Consider the following 14350-nt stretch of genomic DNA (forward strand, 5'->3'; position numbering starts at 1 on the left):
ATGTACCACTGCTTCTTGTCTTTCTTGTACCATTTTTCACAGAAATGTTTTAGGCAGTCTAATTTAGCCTCTTACTTACTGTTCCCCACACGCACGGAGACAACAAGGATGCATTTCCTTGGCCTTTCTCAGGGGGTACTTTTACTTTATCTCATGACTCTGCGCTCTGCAGCTACCTATATGGGCAGTCTCCAAAAAATAAGAACCCCTCCTATCCCTTCTGCCATGATGGTAAGTTTTCTGATAGCTTGGATTCTTATGACAATTCTCTTCCTATTTGTTTTGTTTTGTTTATGTTTTCTCCTCCTCTAGTATCACGTTTATAAGCAAAGTTCTGCTCCACTTTTTTATAAAGGTCACAGGGTTATCTCTGGACACAAGTCCGTGACAGAGGGACACAGGCCCTGGGAAAAAGGCAAAAAAAGAAAAAAAAAAAAAAAAGGAAAAGGAAAAGGTACGGTTTGCCACGGGACCCGGCCGGCTCCGGGCCATGTGCGCTCCGGTAGAGGGGGAAGGGCATAGAGCTGGCAGATAGTTTTAACAAAGAGAAAACACGATGGCAACGATCTGAGGAGGAAGTAATTTACTAAATTAACCAAATCAAACAAAATGAGAGAGGAGAGACAAGAGTAGCCAAAGTACGAGTCAAACCACGATAGTGTGAGAAGCACGTGCTTTTCTCCGCGGTGAGCCGACATGGCCGATCCAGAGGCAGAGGGAGAGGGAGATGCTGAGTCCTGTCCGGAGCTCCACCCCACTTTCTCCTCCTGCCAGGTCCTCTGGGGATGCCGCCCCCTCCCCTCCCCTCCCCTCCCGTCCTATTAGGATACTCAAAGTGCCCATAAAAGGCAGTAAAGGGGACCAGAATATTAACTCTTTAACTCCCATTGGTCCACATGATGTTCTGATGTGGAATACTGACAACAAAAAATCACAAAACCTCAACAATAAGCTCTTATTTGCCACCCAGATTACCTCTCCACAGAGGTGTGTTGTCTTCCAGGGGCTTGTGTTATAGACATTAGAGAGGCTTGACCACAGCTCATTAAACTGGAAAACTACTATCCTTTCGTCGTCATTCAGGATGGGTCCTAGGATGCTGTGATGGGGGAATTGAGGAATGCTAAAAGGGACTTTGCATCCCTTGGAAAGATGTTGAAGTGATCAGGGATGCAGGCAGTATTCTCCTCTGTCCTCCCAGCGTGTAGCTGGGACCCAGAAAGAAGGAGGAAAACATGACAGGTAAATGACCAGCTGAGGGATAATGTCTGTATCAAGGCTTTGGGAATTTTGATCTTAGGCAGGCCTTTGAGATACTGGGTGTGTGGGCTTATGAGGATTATGCAGGCTTATGCAGTCCTGCCCCTCTGACTGAGCAAGTGGGGCACATGCGAACAAGCATGCTGTCTGGATTGATTACCAGGGCTTTAGACTAGTTTTGATGGGCGGAGGGGAGTAGGATGTGACAGAGAAGGGCTAGGGGATGTTGTCACTGTTAGAGATAGCAGGGAAAAATCTCTGTGTTCTCCCATAGGATCGTGGGAGGGCTCCTCAGGGAAGGTTTGCCAATATCCCATCCAAAATCTTGCATCTTGCACCTTCTGCTTCCCTAAAGTGCCTGTATACCAATACGTGCAGCATAGGAAATAAACTGGAAGAGCTGGAGTTCTGTGTACAGTCACAGGGCCATGATTTCATTGCAGTCATGGAGACATGGTGGGACAGCTTGCATGACTAGAATGCTGTCATGGAAGGCCATGTTTGGAGACACAGGCTGGGGAAGCAAGGTGGAGGAGTTGCTCTTTATGTGAGAGAGCAACTAGAGTGTATCTAGCTCCACCTGGGGAAGGGTGAAGAACATGTGGAGAGCTTGTGGGTGAGAATTAAGTGGCAGGCTGGTATGGGTGATACTGTTGTGGGGGGGTGTACTACAGCTCACCAGATCAGGAAAATGAAGTTGATGAGGCCTCTACGAGCAGCTGGAAGTAACCTCTGAACCCTGGGCACTGATTCTCATGGGAAACTTTAATCATCCAGGCATCTGTTGGGGAAGCAACATGGCCAGGTACATGCAGTCTAGGTTGTTTCTACAGTGTGTTGAAGATAATTTTCTGACACAGGTGGTAGAGAAGCCAACAAGGCAGGGGATACTTCTGGACCTTGTTCTTAACAACAGGAATGGACTTGTTAGGGATGTGAAGGCTAGGGGTAGCTCGGGATGCAGTGATCTTGTGATGCTTGAGTTCAAGATCTTGAGTGGAAGAAGTAAGGCAAAAAGCAGGATTGTTACCCTGGACTTTTCGATAGACAGCTTAGATCTTTTTTGGGATCTACTTGGAGGTATCTCATGGGCTACAGTGCTAGAAGGTAAGGGAGCCTGTGAGAGCTGGGCAACATTTAAACAGCACTTCTTCCAACCTCAGGATGAATGCAGTAGAAAATCTGGGAAAGGAGGTAGGAGATCTGTGTGGATAAGCAAGGAGCTCATGAATAAGATCTAAGGGAAGAAGAAGGTCTATGAAATGTGGAAAAGGGCCTGTGCTCCTGGCAGGAGTTTAGGAAATGGAGAGTTTCCCTCTGGGTGAGGAGGGGATTGTCCAGAAATGTCTGGGTGGGATCAGAGTGCACAAATCCACGGGCCCTGATTGGATGCATCCATATGTGCTGAGGGAGCTGGCAGACGTTATTGCTGAACCACTGTCTATCATCTTTGAGAGCTCTTGGAGAACAGGAGAGGTGCCTGAAGACTGGAGGATAGTCACGTCACTGCAGTCTTCAAAATGGGCAAGGAGGAGGATCTGGGAGACTACAGGCCAGTGAGTCTCACCTCTCTTCCTGTAAAGGTGATGGAACAGCTTCTTCTGGATACTGTCTCTACGCAACTGGACAAGAAGAAGATTATCAGGTGTAGTCAGCACGGATCACCATGATCGATCAACCTTGTACCCTTCTATGATGGCATCACTGTCTGGGTGGGAAGATGGGAGGAGAGCAGTGGATTTCATCTACCTTGACTTCAGCAGGGCTTTCAATACAGTCTCCCATGAGACATCCTGATAATGAAACTGAGAAAGTGTGGGATAGATGAGTGGATGGTGAGGTGGATTGAAAGCTGGCTGACTGGCTGAGCTCAGAGGGTGGTGATCAGCAGCACAGAGTCTGGTTAGAGACCTGTGACCAGAGTGTTCCCCAAGTATTGATGCTGGGTCTGGTTTTGTTCAGTATCTTCATCAACAACCTTGATGAGGGGATAGTGTCCACCCTCAATAAGTATGCTGATGATACAAAGCTGGGAGGAGTCGCTGACACACCTGAAGTCTGTGCTGCTATTCAGCAGGTCCTGGGCAGGCTGGAGAGATCCAGCTTTGCTCCTGGGAAAGAATAACCACATGTATCAGTACAGATTGGAGGATGACTTGCTGGAAAGGAGCTCTGTGGAGAGGGATCTGAGTGTCCTGGTGGACAACAGGCTGGCAGTGAGCCTGTAGTGTGCAGTGGTGGCCAAGAAGGCCAATGGGATACTGGGGTACATTAAAATGAGTGTGGCCAGCAGGTCAAAGGAGGTGATCCTTCCCCTCTACTCTGGTCCGATCAGGCCTCCCTGGAATTCTGTGTCCTGTTCTGGACTCCCTGGACAGGGGTCTCCTGGAGAGTATCCAGCGGAGGGCCACAAAGATGATAGAGGGTCTGGAGCACCTCTTTATTGAGGAAAGGCTAAGTGACTGAAGTCTGTTCAGCCTTGAGAAAAGAAGACTGAGAGGGGATCTTATTAATACTTATAAATATCTTAAGTGTGGGAGTCAAAGGAATGAGGCCAGACTCTTTTCAGTGATGTGTGGTGATAGGACAAGGGGGAATGCTTACAAACTGAAGTATAGAAAGTTCTGCACAAATATGCGTAAAAACTTCTTCACAGTAAGGGTTGTAGAGCACTGGGACAGGCTGCCCAGAGAGGTTGTGGAGTCTCCTATGGAGATGTTCAAGATCCACCTGGATGCCTACCTGTGCAACCTCACCTAGGAGCCTGCTTTGGCAGGAGGTTTGGACTAGATGTTCTCCAGATGTCCCTTCCAGCCCCTAAATTCTGTAATACTTCATAGTGAAGGTGATGGAGCACTGGAACAGATTGCCCAGGGAGGCTGTGGGTTCTCCTTCTCTGGATATATTCAAGACCCACCCAGTTGCCTACCTGTGCAGCCTGCTGTAGGGAGCCTGTTTTACAGGAGGCTTGGACTAAATGATCTCTAGAGGTCCTTTCCAAGTGCTACAGTTCTGTGATTCTGTGATTGATTCTGTGATTCTGTGACTCTGACACTGACATGTGTCTTGGAATGCACCAAATGTTGTGTTTACAGGAGATTGTAGACATGTCTCAGAGATATCTACTATGAGTAAGACTCTTCAAGTCAGCTTGTACCACCATTGGAGTTGAAAGCATGGAAGAGATTGGAGCAAATTTGGCCTCCAACCTGCATATTTCCTTATCCAATTGGCTGATCCAGCTGGATTTAATGCCATTAATCCTTATTATACACCCTTCGTAGCCATCGTCTGCTCGAAATTTTAACACAGGTCAGGGTGCAGTCAGTCCCCTTAAGGACGGTAGTACAAGTCCATCGGAATACAGCTAGATGAAGGTGCTCTGCATTATGGGTGAATCCATGAATGTCAGAGTTCTCATTGGGAGCAGTCAAATTTTGTAAGGTTGGATGTGCAAGTCCATTTGAACATGGCCAGAGCTGTAGCACCAAAGTGAGTATAAACCTTCTAATGCAGCACATTCTCAGCATTATGGACAAATAGCTCATAAAATCACCATTCCCTCCAGAACTCATGTGTTGTTAATTTTCAGAACATAATCAAAGTTACAAAACCAGACTTCTCCTCACACAAGAATGCTGTCACACATCAGTGTGTCTAAAGAGGTCTGCCTCCTCTAGCAGGAGTGTTAACCCCAATCCTTTGGTATGACTGCCTTGTCTAACTTCTTGCCAATTGGTCTAGAACTGGAGCAGTTAGCTCTGAGCTTGCTGGGACTCTGTTGCTAAGTTGAGAGCAAAAGAATGTGCTCCCTGTCCTCACTACACTACTTGTCACTTCTTTGTGAAAATTTCAACTTACTAACAAAGAAAAACAAAAAAAAAAAAAGAAAAGAAAGAAGAAATAAAGAGCATCAGAAAGAAACCAGACAAGGCAGCTTTTTTTTTTTCCTAGTTCAGGTTTTTTTTTTGTCCTTATGACTGGAGGTACTGAATCCAAACCTCAAAAGCATGTTCTGATCTTCATAGAAATCTAGATAAGCCTAAAGACTGAGGGAAGTGTCAGAATAGCTGCATGTAAGACACAAGTACATGCTGCATTATAGTGTAAAGTAGATATTAATACAAAAGAAAGGTGAGTTTACATCACCTTCATTGCCCAGGGAATGATGTCACAGGACCCCCAAAGGTCGAGAACTGAGGCACAAACATAAATATGAAAGCACAACATTCCATCATTCCTCATGTGTTAGTTATGGGCAAGATGACCAACAAGGAACTCATCATCTGAGTTGAATATATAAAATGATAGAAAACAACTTTATCTTCCAGAGTAATTTTTTATAAACAAGAAAAATCAACAGAGAAGATTAAGACCTTGAGAGGCATTTTAGCAAAGCAGTTATCACCATCCCATACATATAGAATCATTAGAATCACCAGTGTTGGAAAAGACCTCCACAGTCATCCCGTCCAACCATCCACCTACCACCAAAATTTCCCACTAAAGCATGTCCCTCAGTACAGCATCTGAACATTTTTTCAACACCTCCCTGGACAGCCTGAGGCAGTGCCTGACCACACTCTTAGAGAACAAGTATTTCCTAATATCCAACTTGAATCTCCCCTGGCACAACTTGAGGCCATTCTCTCTCATCCTATCGCTAGTTATATGGAAGAAGAGGCCAACCCCCACCTCACCACAACCTCCTTTCAGGTAGCTGTGGAGAGCAATAATGTCACCCATGAGCCTCCTCTTACCCAGACGGAACAATCCCAGCTCCCTCAGTTGCTCCTCAGAAGATTTGTGCTTCAGACCCCTCACCAGTTTCATTGCCCTTCTCTGAACACGCTCCAGGGCCTCAGTGTCTTTCTTGTATGGGAGGCCCAAACCGAACACAGTACTAAAGGAGCAGCCTCACCAATGCTGAGTACAGAGGAATGATCACTTCCATGTTCCTGTTGTCAGCAGTGTTTCTGATACAAGCCAGGCTGCCAGTGGCCTTCTCAGGCATATAGCACACTGCTGACTCATGTTTACCCAAGCATTGATCAACACCCCCAGGTTTGTTTCTTCTATGAAGTCTTCCAGCCACTCTGCCCCATGCCTGTAGCACTGGGCATTTGGGGTTGTTGTGGCCAAAGTGCACAACCCAGCACTTGGTCTTGTTGAACTTCATCCCACTGGCCTCAGCCCAGCAATCCAGCCTGTCCAGATTCCTCTGTATGGCCTTCCTACCGTTAAGCACATCAAGACTGCAAACTTGGTGTCATCTGCAAACTTACAGAGGGTGCACTCAATCCCCTCATCTAGGTCGTCAATAAAGATATTGAACAGGATGGGCCCTGCTACCACCCCTAGCAACAGGTTGTCACTCCATTTACCACCACTTCTGGGCCCAGCCTTCCAGCCAGCTCCTTATCCAGCAAAGAGGATATCTGTCCAAGCCATGGACTACCAAAACATCTTGCTCAATCCAAAAATTATTAATCTTGCTAAAGAGGCCCCAGCAGAGACCTTGCTGTGGCCTGAGAAAACCAATAATTTATTGATAATCAGTGACTGAAAAGCATTGCAACAACAATTCACAGAGAATACTTTTCCTAAGCACTATCCTCTTACTCTCACATAAAATCATACACCAAGTAAAACACACATATTTAGATGTAATTATCTCTGCAATTGTGTAGGCACATTTGGTAACAGGCAAATATTTTGTTGTGACCCTTAGGTCCCACTCATGCATGTTTTCAGAACTGTTCTGAAAAATGTTTCTATGCAGAATCTGGGATGTTACAGGCTATATTTATTAGGATTTTCTTATTTAACCATACAGTAGATGAGTCTGACCCACTTAGGGACAATGAATACACTTGAATACAGGTGGGGCTGCTTGGGAAGGAATCTACCAGGGTTTGTGCACCCTCTCAACACATTACTTTAATTATATGAACCAACATAGAATAATTCAGTTCTCTGTGGAGAAAGTCCTCTGCTGCAACCCAATTAAGAAGCAGGCACAGGCTATAGCAAAAGTGTAATCAATACAGTGCTAAAAATCACTGCCAGAGTAGCCTTTAAAAACCCTTCTATAAGACCAAGTTGGAAAGTATAATCAACTCTCATTCTATTATGCAATATATAAATACATGTTGTTAATAAGATTTGGGCATCCATCTGTCTGGAGGAGACAGGAGACAGACAGTTCTGGAGGTCGATAATGATCACTAGTGCTCAGATTCCCAATAAGCACTTTAGCATGGCTATCAGAAAATAGCTTGTAAAGTTGCAGCACAGTGACAGACAGAATCCCACAGATCTGGCCACACTGCTTATAGTCAGTGCCAACAAGAAGATGCTGAGGTTTAAATAAATCATGCAAGTATGAAGAAATGAGAAAGAAGATATCACTATATTCTTCTAGCAGTAAACGTACTGGGGGGTGTGAGTAACAGCCAGTTGCTGGAGACAGTGTAGTCAGAAACATCTCCCACCAGCTCTGTGGTTGAAAAATCACAACAGGAACTACACTGTTATTCTCTATAATAAATATGACTTAGCAGCCTTGACCTAAAACAGATCCCTTTTTTGCTTATTCATATCACAGTGCTGACAGCATAGTCATTAAATTACACAGACACTCCAGAGAAATGAGCATGCATGTGTCAGAAAGGAAGAGATGACTACAACAGCCTGACGTTCTCTGTTCTAAAATTTCCTTGAGAACATGAAGTCAACCAGTGCATGGTCACTGCAGGTGAGGCTGCCTCTGATTTTAACAGTTTTTATGATCTCTTCCATGTTGGTGTGCACCATGACCAGCAACACTACACGTCTGATGGGTCTGTCCAGTATCTGAACCAGAAAGTTGTCAATGGACTCCAGGAATCTCCTGGACTTCTTTGCAGCCTTATCTTCTTTTCTCAGAGGATATCTGTGTGGTCAAAATCCCCCATCAGAATGAGAATGAACCTATGAATGTGATGCCTCTTGCAGCTGAATCAGGAAGGCCTTGTCAACAGGCTCCCCTTGATCAGGTAGCCTATAGTAGACCTTGGCTAGCAAATGCCCTTTATTGGTCCAGTCCCTGATTTTAACCCACAAGCTATCAACTTATTCATGTTTCTCAGGGGCAGCTGTGCAGTCTATCCACTTCTTAACATAGAAGGCTGCTCCCCCACCTCTCCTACCTCACCTGTCTCTTCTAAAAACCTCACTGCCCTCAATCATGGTATTCCAGTTAAGTCATCCCACCATGTTTCTGTGATAGCAATAAGATCAGTTTTCAAACTGCACCATGGTTTTCAATTCCTCCTGCTCATTTCCCATGCTGCATGCATACAGAGGGACTTAACTTGGAATTTTGGTCAAATTGCCCTCTTGAAGGAGCCCTCCCAAAAATCTCTGAGAAAAATCTGAGGCTTTCTCCTGCTGCTTCCTAAAGTGATTGTGTTCCCTGACTCTTCTCTGTTCCTCAGCAGTACATACCCTCCCTTCATCAAATCTAGCTTAAAGCCCTGGTAATGAGCCACACCAGCTTGCTGCTCAGTACATTCATCATATACAGCAGGTTGAGGGCCCCTACTATCACCTTGTCTGTCTAACTTAGATATGCTATCCCACGCTTTGTCATGGGCAGGCTTGCTACCGCGCCTTCAAACCTAATTTAAAGCCCTGTCAATGAAACCAGACAGCTCCTTGGCCAGAATTCTTTTCCCCATATGACCTCTATTCCTCCAGCTATAGGGAATAATGAGGGACTCGATATAATGGGCCAGTGGATTAATACCTGGCTCAGAACTTGGTGTGCCCAGCAGGGGTTTGGGTTTTTTGACCTTGGTTCTGTTTACATGAGACTGGACCGGCTAGCGGCTGATAGGAGTGACTTCTCCCACCAGTTGAGAGGGGTCTTAGGACGGGAGTTGGCTAGGTTCATTCAGAGGGCTTTAAACTAGGTACAGAGGGGGGTGGAGGTGTAACTGGGGTCATTAATACGGAGCCTGAATGTAACGTCCCTGTGCTTGCAGGAGAGGGATGTGCTTGTAATACCCCATGGTCTTGTGCCTTGGTGGAAGAGGAGGTTGACTCACCCCTTTGTAGGAAGAACACGAGGGCAGGTGTGAGGTTGGCAGCTGTGGAAACACCAGAGTGTGGTCATGAGGGTACTAGGGTTACTGCCACTTGCAAGGAGACCAAGCTCAGGTGTCTTTATACTAATGCACGTAGCATGGGTAATAAACAAGAGGAGATGGAGGCCACTGTGTGTTTGGAAAGTTATGATATAGTTGCCATCACAGAAACGTGGTGGAATGACTCCCACAGCTGAAGTGCAGTGATGGAGGGCTACCGGCTTTTCAAAAGAGACAGGCTGGATAGGAAAGACAGTGGTGTAGCTCTCTATGTTAAAAAAGACTGTGAATGTGTGGAAATTAATAATGTTGATGATAGGGTTGAGAGCATATGGATCAGGATAAAAGCGAAGGTCAACAAGACTGATGTTATTGTGGGAATCTGCTACAGGCCACCCACCCAGGATGAAGAGGTGGACGAGATGCTTTATAAACAGTTGAGTGAGGTCTCTAGGTCACTCCCCCTTGTTCTGGTGGGGGACTTCAACTTCCCAGACATCTTCTGGAACTATAATACAGCCGACAGGGAACAGTCCCGGAGGTTCCTAAAGTGTGTGGGAGATAACTTCCTGACACAGCTGGTGAGGGAGCTGACAAGTGGAAGCAATATCCTGGACCTGCTGTTTGTTAACAGAAAAGGTCTGGTGGGAGATGTAAAGGTTGGAGGCTGTCTGGGCCAAAGTGATCATGAGATGCTAGATTTTTCTATCCTTGTTGAACCACAGAGAGGAGTTGGCAGAACTGCCACCTTGGACTTCCGGAGGGCAGATTTCAATCTCTTTAGGACCATGGTTGAGAGGGTCCCTTGGGAGGTAGTTTTGGAGAGCATGGGAGTCTCCCAGGAAGGCTGGGAATATTTTAAGGAAATTGTTTTTAAGGTGCAGGACCTGACCATCCCCATGTCACAGAAGACAAGCTGATGGGCAAGGAGGCTGGGCTGGCTGAACAGAGACCTTTGGCTGGAACTAAAGAACAAAAGGAAAGTTTATGGTCTCTGGAAGAGTGGGCAAGTTATTTATGAGGATTACAAGTATGTAATGAAGCTGTGCAGGGAGAAAATTAGAAAAGCCAAAGCGCAGTTAGAACTGAGCTTGGCCACTGAGGTAAAGGAAAACAGTAAATGCTTTTAAAAGCTCATTAATAGCAAAAGGAAGGCTAGGGAGAATCTCCATCCCTTGTTGGATGCCGAGGGCAACCTGGTCACCAAAAACAGGGATAAGGCTGAGGTACTTAATGCCTTCTTTGCCTCAGTCTTTAATAGTAAGACTTGTTACTCCCTCAGAACAGAGCCCCCTGCGCTGGTAGATAGAGATGGGGAACAGAATAAGCCCTTCATGATCCATGACAAGATAGTTTTGGACCTGCTGTGAAAGCTGGATGCTTACAAGTCCATGGGACTAGATGGATTGCACCCTAGAGTGCTGAGGGAGTTGGTGGATGTGATTGCCAAGCCACTGTCCATCATTTTTCAGCAGTCCTGGCTAACTGGGGATGTCCCGGTGGATTGGAAACTGGCAAATGTGATACCCATCTTCAAAAAGGGCTGGAAAGATGATCCTGGTAGCTACAGGCCTATCAGTCTCACCTCGGTGCCCGGGAAGGTCATGGAACGAATAATCTCGGGAACCATCATGGTCCAATTAAAGGTCAACCAGGGAATCAGGCCCTGTCAGCTTGGGTTTACGAGTGGTAGATCCTGTCTGACAAACCTGATTTCATTCTATGACAAGGTGACCCGCTTAGTGGATGAGGGTCCGGCTGTCGATGTGGTCTACCTGGACTTCAGTAAGGCCTTTGACCCTGTCCCCCATAACATTCTGGTGGAGAAGCTGACTGCACGTGGTCTGGATGGGTGTACGCTCCGCTGGGTGAAGCTCTGGCTGGATGGCCGGGCCCAAAGAGTCGTGGTCAGTGGAGTTGAATCTAGTTGGCGGCTGGTCATGAGCAGTGTCCCCCAAGGCTCAGTACTGGGGCCGCTTCTGTTTAACATCTTCATTGATGATCTTGATGAGGGGATTGAGTGTACCCTCACTATGTTTGCAGATGACACCAAGCTGGGAGGGAGTGTTGAACTGCCAGAGGAACCTGGACAGACTGGATCGATGGGCCAAGGTTAACAGTATGAGTTTCAACAGGGCCAAGCGTCGGGTCCTGCATTTTGGTCACAACAACCCCAGACAATCCTACAGGCTTGGGGAGGTGTGGCTGGAAAGCTGCCTGATGGAAAGGGACCTTGGTGTGCTGATGGACAGTCGGCTGAACGTGAGCCAGCAGTGTGCCCTGGTGGCCAAGAAGGCCAATGGCATCCTGGTTTGTATCGGGAATGGTGTGGTGAACAGGACTAGGGAAGTCATTCTGCCCCTGTACTCGGCATTGGTGAGGCCTCACCTTGAGTACTGTGTTCAGTTTTGGGCACCTCAGTATAAAAAGGACGTGGAGGTACTGGAGCAGGTCCAGAGAAGGGCAATGAGGCTAGTGAAGGGCTTGGAAAATCAGCCCTATGAGGAGAGGCTGAGGGAGCTGGGGCTGTTTAGTATGGGGACGAGGCGGCTGAGGGGAGACCTTATTACCCTCTTCCAGTACCTGAAAGGTGCTTACAGTGAGAGCAGGGTAGGTCTCTTCTCACTGGTGACAGGTGACAAGACGAGGGGAAATGACTTCAAGTTGCACCAAGGTAAGTTTAGGTTGGACATTAGGAAACACTTCTTTACAGAAAGGGTGTTTAAACATTGGAATATTAGCAGAGGGTTGTTACTGTACCGTGGTTAGGCTGCAGTCGGACTTGATGATCCTTGAGGTCCCTTCCAACCTGAGTAATTCTATGATTCTATGATTCTAGGTGGACCGCATCATCAGCAATCAGGCGAGGTCCCCCATGGTTAAAAAAGCCCAAATTCCTGTGGTTCTGCTGGCCTCCCATCAGTATATTTAGCAGATGGGTTTACCTGCTCCTCTCAGTATCCCTCACTGTCACTGAAGAGATACAAGGAAACATCATCTGTACTCCCACTAAGTTATGACATAAATTACAGTATAAATAGACACATGAATATATTTATCAATTAAATTACAGTTATAGTGAAATTCTGTTTTTAAGAAGGATTGGTGCTATGATTCACACAACACTTTTTCATTTGTGATAGGCATCACGTATCACTTAGAGAAGCTGTGAATGCCTCATCCTTGGAAATGTCATGTTGAATAGGGTCAACTTAGAGTAGAAGAAGGTGATACTGCCCATAGCAGGGGAGTTGATGGGGTCTTTATGTCTCTTGCAACCCAAGCCATTCTATGATTCTGTCATTCTGTCATTTAAATCAGCAGGCCATATAGTCTTCCTATGTTATTCCATACACAAAGAAAACTGTGTGGAAGCATGTCACAGTGGGTTACTAACCCCAGAAATACCCATTTCTGAAGAATATGCCCACTCATGCTGTGGGATGTACATTTTTATCAGCACTAATGGGAAATTCATCTCATGCCCCTGAGCCCTGCATCCCTAAACTTGTAGGTGGGGACTGGGGCAGTAAATCCCCCCCCACTGTAAGGGCAGAGCACGTCTGAGACTGCCTCATGAGACTGAATGTATACAAGTCTATGGGGCTAGATGGCATCATCCCAGGATTCTGAAGGAGCTGGCTGAGGTGGTTGCTGAGCCGCTCTCCATTGTATTTGGAAAGTCGTGGCTGTCAGGTGAGGTCCCGGATGACTGGAGGAAGGGTCACATCACTGCCATTTACAAGAAAGGGAGCAAGGAGGACCCCGGGAACTACAGGCCGGTGAGTCTCACCTCTGTGCCTGGGAAGATCATGGAGCAGATCATCCTGGATGACATGCTTGATCACATGAGGAAAGGGCGTGTGATCCATGACAGCCAGCACAGCTTCACCAGAGGAAGGTCATGCTTGACCAATCTGGTGGCCTTTTATGATGGAGTGACGGCATCGGTGGACAAGGGAAAGGCAACTGATGTCATTTACCTGGACTTGAGCAAGGCTTTTGACATGGTCCCCCACCACATCCTTATCTCCAAATTGGAATGGTGTGGATTTGATGGGTGGACCACTCGATGGATAAGAAACTGGTTGAAAGGCCGCAGACAGAGGGTGGTCATCAATGGCTCTATGTCCAGGTGGAGGCTGGTAACGAGCGGCATCCCCCAGGGGTCTGTCTTGGGACTGGTGCTCTTTAACATCTTCATCAATGACATCGATGATGGAATTGAGTGCACCCTCAGCAAGTTTGCTGATGACACCAAGCTGAGTGGTGTGGTTGACAAGGTAAAAGGAAAGGATGCCATTCAGAGGGACCTCAACAGACTTGAGACCTGGTGGACCCGGGTGAATCTAATGAGGTTCAACACAGCAAAGTGCAAAGTTTTGCACTTGGGCCGGAGGAATCCCAGGCATACATACAGACTGGAAGGACTGGTCCTTGAGAGCAGCCCTGCAGAGAAGGACCTGGGGGTCCTGATGGATGAAAAACTTAAATGAGTCAGCAGTGTGCTCTTGCAGCTTGGAAAGCAAATGGGATCCTGGGCTCCATCAGAAGAGGGGTGGCCAGAGAGACAGGGAGGTGATTGTCCCTCTCTACTCTGCTCTTGTGAGGCCCCATCCGCAGTACTGTGTCCAGGTCTGGAGCCCCCAGTACAAGAAAGACAGAGAGCTGTTGGAGAGGGTTCAGAGGAGAGCCACAGAGATGATCAGGGGACTGGAGCACCTCCCCTATGAAGACAGGCTGAGGGAGCTGGGCTTGTTCAGCCTGGAGGAAAGAAGGCTGCGGGGTGACCTCATTGCAGCCTTTCAGTACCTAAAGGGAGCCTACAAACAGGAGGGGAGTCAACTCTTTGAAAGGGTTGATAACTGCAGGACAAGGGGAAATGGTTTGAAGTTGAGGGAGGGAAGATTAAGTTGGATGTCAGGCCGAAGTTCCTTAGTGGTAAGGTGCTGGAACAGGCT

The sequence above is a fragment of the Phasianus colchicus genome, chromosome Z (assembly GCF_987193195.1).
Source record: "Phasianus colchicus chromosome Z, bPhaCol1.hap1.1, whole genome shotgun sequence".
Taxonomy (NCBI): Eukaryota; Metazoa; Chordata; class Aves; order Galliformes; family Phasianidae; genus Phasianus; species Phasianus colchicus.